At 42.6% G+C, this 7463-nt stretch overlaps 1 long non-coding RNA gene across 1 annotated transcript; it reads right to left on the bottom strand.

Moving 5' to 3' along the window:
- Positions 1-657: 657 nt before the first annotated feature.
- On the bottom strand, positions 658-6243 carry LOC144576695 (uncharacterized). Its single transcript, XR_013519033.1, has 3 exons — positions 6087-6243; positions 5594-5690; positions 658-1056 (listed from the first exon to the last, which is right to left on the bottom strand). It is a non-coding gene; the product is annotated as an uncharacterized LOC144576695 (long non-coding RNA).
- Between the last annotated feature and the right edge of the window lie 1220 nt (positions 6244-7463).

Below are 7463 nucleotides of genomic sequence, written 5' to 3'. Positions count from 1 at the left end.
GTGTGCAAGCAGGAATTAAACTACGTACCAAAACGATTCACCAAGTTGTGCATTTATAACTTGTGGATTCTTCAATATTTATGTAATGTTTTGATACAAATTTTACACCAGGAAAACCAACACGACTCATTCTTGTCTTCTAATTTTCTATTTTTCCTCCTGGACCTACCTTGCTAGATGTTTTCTTTTCTTTTTCTTTTTCTTTCTTTCTTTTTTTTTTTAACTCTGAAGATCTTCTGGAGAGATGTTTTCATAAAGATAGAGAAAAGGGTCTGGGCAAGGCAGCTCACACCTATAATCCCAGCACTTTGGGAAGCTGAGGCAGACAGATCACTTGAGGTCAAAAGTTTGAGCCTGACCAACATGTTGAAACCCCGTCTCTACTAAAGATACAAAAATTAGCTGGGTGTGGTGGTGGGTGCCTGAAATCCCAGCTACTCAGGAGGCTAAGATAAGATAATTGCTGGGAGGCACAGGTTGCAGTGAGCCAAGATTGTGCCACTGCATTCCAGCCTAGGCAACAGAGCAAGACTCTGTCTCCAAGAGAGAGGGGGAGAGAGAGAGAGAGAGAGAGAGAGAGAAGGATCGTACTAGGGAAAAGGACAAACACAGACACACTGAATAGAATCCAAATGGTTAAGAATATAACAAAGAGAATCAGAGACTATGAAAATTTAATTCAGGGGCATGGGGGTAGAAATAACTTGATACTGCTTTTTGGCTAAATTTGTTCTTCAGTTGAAAACTTCAGTCTGCCCAGGCACAGTGGCTCACACCTGTTATCTCAGCACTTTGGGCAGCTGAGGCAGATGGATAGCTTGAGCTCAGGAGTTCAAAACAAGCCTGGGAAACATGATGAAACCCCATCTTTACAAAATATGCAAAAATTAGCCAGGTGTGGAGGTGCACTCCTGTAGTCCAGCTACTTGGGGGTGGGGAGCAGAGGTGGGAGAATCACTTGAGCCTGGGAGGTCAAGTCTGCAGTGGGGCAAGATTGCCGCAAGCCCAGATCGCACCATTGCATTCCAGCCTGGGCCACAGAGCCAAACTCTGTCTCTAAAAAACAGAAAAAGAAAAATTATGCCACACCTTTCTTCCTGTTTGTTTTGTATAGTTATATACTTAAATTCAGAGGGGAAAATGTGCCCTGGAAAGGATCCAGGTGAGCCTTCAGGATCTGCTAATTTTCTTTATTCCCTCATCTCTACTCCCCACATTGCATCACTGGCTTCTTGATAGACGCACCTTACAGAATGGAAGTTCAGTAGCTGCTTTTAGTATCTTTGTCATGTGAAGAAAGCTTTGGGGTTGTTGAAAAAACCAAGGCCCCACAATGTAATTTAGGCTCATGGCAAACAGACTTTCTTCCCCCTAAATTCCCTTATGTTCTCAAGTAATTAAAACTCAGAGTTTGTCATGAGTGTCTTCATTCTGCTCCTATGTGCTTGCATTTATTAACTGAATAGTCTAGTTCATTACATATTTCAAAATGGTCTCAATTAATTCAGAAAAAAAGAAACCCTGCCATTTGGGTCTAAGCCCTCTCGGCCATAGTGCATGCGTCTCTGCCCTCCTTACCAAACAAGGAGCATCTCCTTGACCTCTCCTGCTCACACCCGTAATCCTAGCCCTTTAGGAGGCCGAAGAGGGTGGATTGCCTGAGCTCAGAAGTTCAAGACCAGCCTAGGCAACATGATGAAACCCCATCTCTTTAAAAAATACCAAAAATTAGCCGGTCGTGCTGGCATGCACTCAGGGTCCCAGCTACTCGGGAGGCTGAAGTGAGAGGATCACTTAAGCCTGGGAGGTAAAGGTTGCAGTGAGCCAAGATCATGCCACTGCACTCCAGCCTGGGTGACAGCGTGACATCATGTCTCAAAATAATAATAATAATTTTGAAATGCCAAAAAGCATAACAACAAATACAAAATTCAGCAGCAATCTTTTTACCCACAGGCGTATCCATGTATGTGTGTGTTTGTGCGTGTGTGTGTAAACACGATTTGATCATATGTATAGAGTTTTGTGTCACCTTTCTCCCTTCCACCCAGCCTCATTTTCCTCCATTCTCCTTTAAAGACTACCCCTCCGTTTATCCGCTTTGCCGGCTCCTTTCTTCCCTCACCTGCCTGAGTCCCATCTGCTTGCCTGGATCGGGAAGACTTTTTAATAGAATTTTCATGTCTGCTTGCTGCCCTCTGGTGGGTTTATTAGGGTTTATCACAAACACTGTGGCATTCACTCTGGCAATGACCACTAACATAAAATACCGCTGGTTCTTGGGTGTAACTCTCCCCCTGAGGAGTCAGATCTTTGACTTCAGGGAGTCAGAAATTTGTTATTGGCTTAGACAACAGAAAAGTATCTGGAAAATCCCCAAATATTTGGAAACAAAATAACACACTTCTAAATAATCCCTGGGTCAAAAAAGAAATCAAAGGGAAACTATGTAATATTTGAATTACATTAAAATCAGAACAAAATATCAAAATGCACGGGATGCTGCTAAAGCAAAGCTAGGGGGAAATTTACAGAACTAAATGCCTCCAAGGAGCAGGGGTGGGAGGGGCAGGAAGACAGGATTCAAGAGGGCATGAGAAATATTTTGGATTTAATATATATGTTCACTATCCTGACTGCGGTGATAGGTCCACCCATATGTATACAGTCACACATCACTCAATGACAGGCATAATTTCTGAGAAATGCATCGTCAGTGATTTCGTCATTATGCCAACATCACAGACTGTACTATGCAAATCTAGATGGTATCACCTACTACACACCTAGGCTGTATGGTCTAGACTATTACTCATAAGATGCAAACCTACAGAGCATGTTGCTGTATTGAATATTGTAGGCAACTGTAACACAGTCGTAAGTATTTGCGTATCTAAATATGTCTAAACATAGAAATGGTACAGTAAAAATACAGTATTATAATCTTATAAGATTGCGATCATATATCGGTCTGTCATTGACTGAAATGGCACATGAATATATATATATGAGTGTGTTTATATGTCTGTCATATATATGTCACATTTATGTCAAAATTTATCAAATTACGTAGTTCATGTGCCATTTGTTGTATGTCCATCATATCTCATTAAAGTGTTTTAAACGGCACGCAGGTGCGCTATTGGCAGCACAACTCAAGTGCATCTAAGAGAATACTGAAGGCACAATCAAGCTAATAACGGGTCGGATGAACTTTCTGAAATTACTAAGTCATCTCAAAGAAATCAAGAAAGTAGAGAAAAGTGAACTGATGTGACAAACAGAAAACAAATGGAAAGACAGATTTCAGCCCAATTACATTGGTAATTACATTCAATGAAAATAGACTAAATACTATAATTTTATGAAAACTTTCCAGAGTATATCTTTCTATAAGAAAAGAAAAACCTTACAGCAGACATAATTCAAGTATAAGAACATCTAAACACTGAAAGTACAAGGATGGAAAAAGATGTACCAACTGATATCATTAGACTAACACCACATAAGGCAAACATAAAGGAAAACTCCAACTTTCAAATGAGAAATTGACAATCCACAGTCATAGTGTAAGATATTTATGTTGCCTTCTCGATAATGGGTAAGAAACACAGACATGCAGTAGAGTTATACAAGATTTGAACAACACAATGAACCTTAACCTAAATAACATAAAATCAATTGTTAGTGCCTTTCTTTCCTCTTTCATAAGGTCACCATAATAATGATTCCTGCATGTGAAGGTTATTATGCGAATCAAACAAGTTAATACATGTAAACTCTTAGAACAGCTCCTGGCATGCAGGGTAAATACATAATAAGTAGGAACTTAACCAAGAAATAAAATCATAAGTATATTGCTTTTATATATTGCTTTTATTATAGCTCACGCCTGTGAGCTCCCAGCACTTTGGGAGGCTGAGGTGGGCAGATCACTTGAGGCCAGAAGTTCAAGACCAGCCTGGCCAACACGGTGAGATCCCCATCTCTACTAAAAATACAAAAAAAAAAAAAAAAAAAGCCACGTGTGGAGGCAGGCGCCTGTAATCCCAGCTACTCAGGAGGCTGAGATGAGAATCACTTGAACCCGGGAGGTGGAGGTTGTGGCGAGACGAGATTGCACCACTGCATTCCAGCCTGGGTGACAGGGCGAGACTCTGTCTCAAAAAAAAAAAAAAAAGTGGAATTAAATAACAGAAGAGACAGCTTTAAATGTTCAAAATGGGACCACAGGGAGAGGAACTGGAAGTGGGAAGTAGTGAGATCTTCCACTGGTAAATGAATGCTGCCGTCTCCTTCTCTTTCCCAGTCAGGAGTCTCAGGTAACACCTATTCCTTATGCCAACTAGGAAATCACTGACTTCCTGCCAATCATTCATAGTCGGCTCCATTCCCTTCCCAAGCTTCCCAGATAGAAAAGCAAATGTGCAGTGAGACTCAGATATCAAAGAGCTCCTTTATATTATCCTAAAAACCACTGATCTTTAACCCGGGCTCATTTTAGAATTTTCCCTAAACAGCCTGAGCTTCTGTAGTTGAATCAGGCACCTCAGATGCTGTCTCTCAGAGCATCTTGGCCTTCAGCATAAATGTCACCAAGTTGGCCACTTCAGTCATTCCTAAATGACATTGACAATGTTTGTCATATTCCTTATCGCTGGTTCTTTAATTTACTATATTTTTAATTGGCTGCCTTTACTGAAATAAAAATTTGAATGAAACTTTTGTAAAAGGACATTTTATATCACTACCACAAATGGAAAAACATTGCATTTGCCACAAAAGAGGAACTGGAAAACTGAATAACATGAGAATGTAACAGTGTTACTAATTCCAGCTAGACACTATTGCCTACTCTGTTGTCAAAAAGGGAAAAACGCATGTTTTGAGACATGATAAGATATATTAGTACTGGCCAGGTGTGGTGGTTCAAGCCTGTAATCCTAGCACGTAGGAAGCCAAGGTGAGCGGATCACTTGAAGTCAGGAGTTAGAAACCAGGTTGGCCATTATGGTGAACCCCCTTCTCTACTAAAAATACAAAATATTAGCTGGGCATGGTGGTGCACACCTGTAATCCCAACTACTCGGGAGGCCAAGGCAGAAGAATCGCTTGAACCCGGGAGGCAGAGGTGGCAGTGAGCCGAGGTCATGCCACCGCACTCCAGCCTGGGCAACAGAGCAAGACTCTGTCTCAAAAAAAAGATATATTAGTACTGACAGTGGGTTTTTTCCTTGATGTACGGGAATCATGAAGAACAACTTTTCACTATGTGAGCCATTGCCATTTAGTGCGTAATGTCTGGGTGTCGCCCAGTATCCCCCTGCGGCTCCTCCACCGTCGTAGGGTCCTGCACTATAGGAAGACAACGCATTTTAGCTCAGAGTTCGGGTCTCCAAACCTTGTCTAAATAATTCCGCCGTCCACTCATACCAGTCTATAGGGAACAATAATGGATTAATAACCAAAGCGAGGGCGCGTAGATCCCGACTGTCACTGGTTCCACCCAGTCCATTGGTGTCTAGACAGAGCACGGTAATAGTGTTCATCACTTCTCTTTTCCCCAGAGCTCCTCTGGAAATTCCAGGCTTACCTCAATATTCCCAAGATTTAAGTGGCCAACTCAAGGGCTCAGGCTGCCAAGGTCCAACCTCACAGGCCCTGAAAGTGGACACACCCAGGGGCTGCTCCTGGAAGGAAGGAGAAAAGACGGTGAGTAGAAGCCAATGTCAGCCTCTCTGGCTGGGCCCTCCTTCTCCTTGTGACTTGACCAGCAGCCCATAGCCTCTGGGCAAGAAACTAAAGTAGTTGTGAGCCAGCAGGGTCAGACTTCTAGAAGCAGCCAGCTGAGGAAAAGGGCCTGTCTTTTACTCTCTGGAAAGCAGTCCAGAGAGGTGGAACCTCAGTGTCAGACAACCTGGACTTCAGTATCAGAGAGATCTGGATTCAAATCCCGACTCTGCCTCTCACTTGCTGAGGAATCTAAACACCTTCTTTTGCTTCACTCGGCCTCCATCTTTTCACGTGGAAAAGATAAGGTTGCTGTGGGGAGTGAGTAAAGCAATATATGTAGTGCTTCAGCTCACAGACAGTGATGCTCCATAAATGCTAATTCTCTTGCCCACGGGTATTCCTCAGGCAGCCGCCAGTCACTGTCTTCTGAAGCTGTTGGCGGGGCACGGACAGGCAGGAAGCTCAGGACGAATAACCAGCCTTCCAGCCAGCTCAGACACAAGGTGAAACAGAAACCAGCAGCACAGAGCACATGACCCACCTCCTGCAAACCTTTGCTCCAGCCACTGCCGCTCCCCAGAGAAGCCGTCCCTGTCTCCTCCCACCCGTGTGGAGGGTGCTCACATTCTCCACCGTTTATCAGGCACTTGTTTCTTACTGCCTGGCCCTGTAAGTTGTCGTTTATTAACTAGTTTAGCTTCTTCTTTGAAAAATGAGTTTTAAAAAAATACCCTATCCATAAACACAAAGCAGTAGTTGTGTCACTGTATTTATTTATTTGAAGGACTGATTTTTACAAAGTGAAAACCCCTCGCATGGCCCCTTCAATGCTTCCTTGCAATCACCGTTGTCGACATTTTGATTCTTTCAGACTTTTTCCTAGACTTATAAAGCCATAGTAATTCTCGCTCTGCCACTTACTAGCTGTGTGACCTTGGGCAAGTTACTTAATGTCTCAGTGCCTTCCTTGGCTCATTCATAAAGTAGCTATAATGATTCCTGCATGTGCAGGTTATTATGAGAACCAAGTGAGTTAATATATGCAAAATACTTAGAACAGATCCTGTAATGCAGAGTAAAGATGTAAATACATAATAAGTAGGAACAAATATTGTGTATCTATAGATACATACACACACAGATCACATATACCATTTTATTTACAAAAGCAGGGTGAGTATACTATGCCAGTATCAATCTTTGTGTTGCATCTCAGCTCCAAATTCACCCTGTCCTGCTTGGTGACACCAAGCTACATCCCATAAAAAGATCTCCTTTACCGGCCGGCACAATTTTAGGCTTTGTCAGTAGAGGGCGCTAGAGGGACGTTGCAAGGCCTAGCAGAGGCCTGGGTTTCTCTTCCGGGTTGTGGTGCTTTTCTTCCTGCTCTAACGTTGTGGCTGCCAGCAGCTTGTAGAACAACACCCAGTGGTGGTCACCTTCAGGAAACTTTGGCAGCCTCCCAGCAGGCAACTTCCTGTTCATCAGCTGGGGCTTGCCGGCTGCAGACAGCTTGAGTGCTCTTGTACCGTTAGCAGTTAGCCTTCTTTTACTAGTGAATAATTCTTCCTATTAAATTTTCCCTTTCAAATTACTGGTGTGTTTTCCATCTCTAACTGGGCCTTAACTTTTAGTTCATGCTTGTAAAATGTATTAAGCATTCCCCTATTGAAGGAATGTGAGTTTTATAGTTTCCAATTTTTGGCTGTTACACACTGTGCAGTGAACGT

This window comes from Callithrix jacchus, chromosome 6, assembly GCF_049354715.1.
Source record: "Callithrix jacchus isolate 240 chromosome 6, calJac240_pri, whole genome shotgun sequence".
Taxonomy (NCBI): Eukaryota; Metazoa; Chordata; class Mammalia; order Primates; family Cebidae; genus Callithrix; species Callithrix jacchus.
The sequence above is the reverse complement of the archived record's forward strand: the minus strand, read 5'-3'. Positions and strand labels throughout refer to the sequence as shown.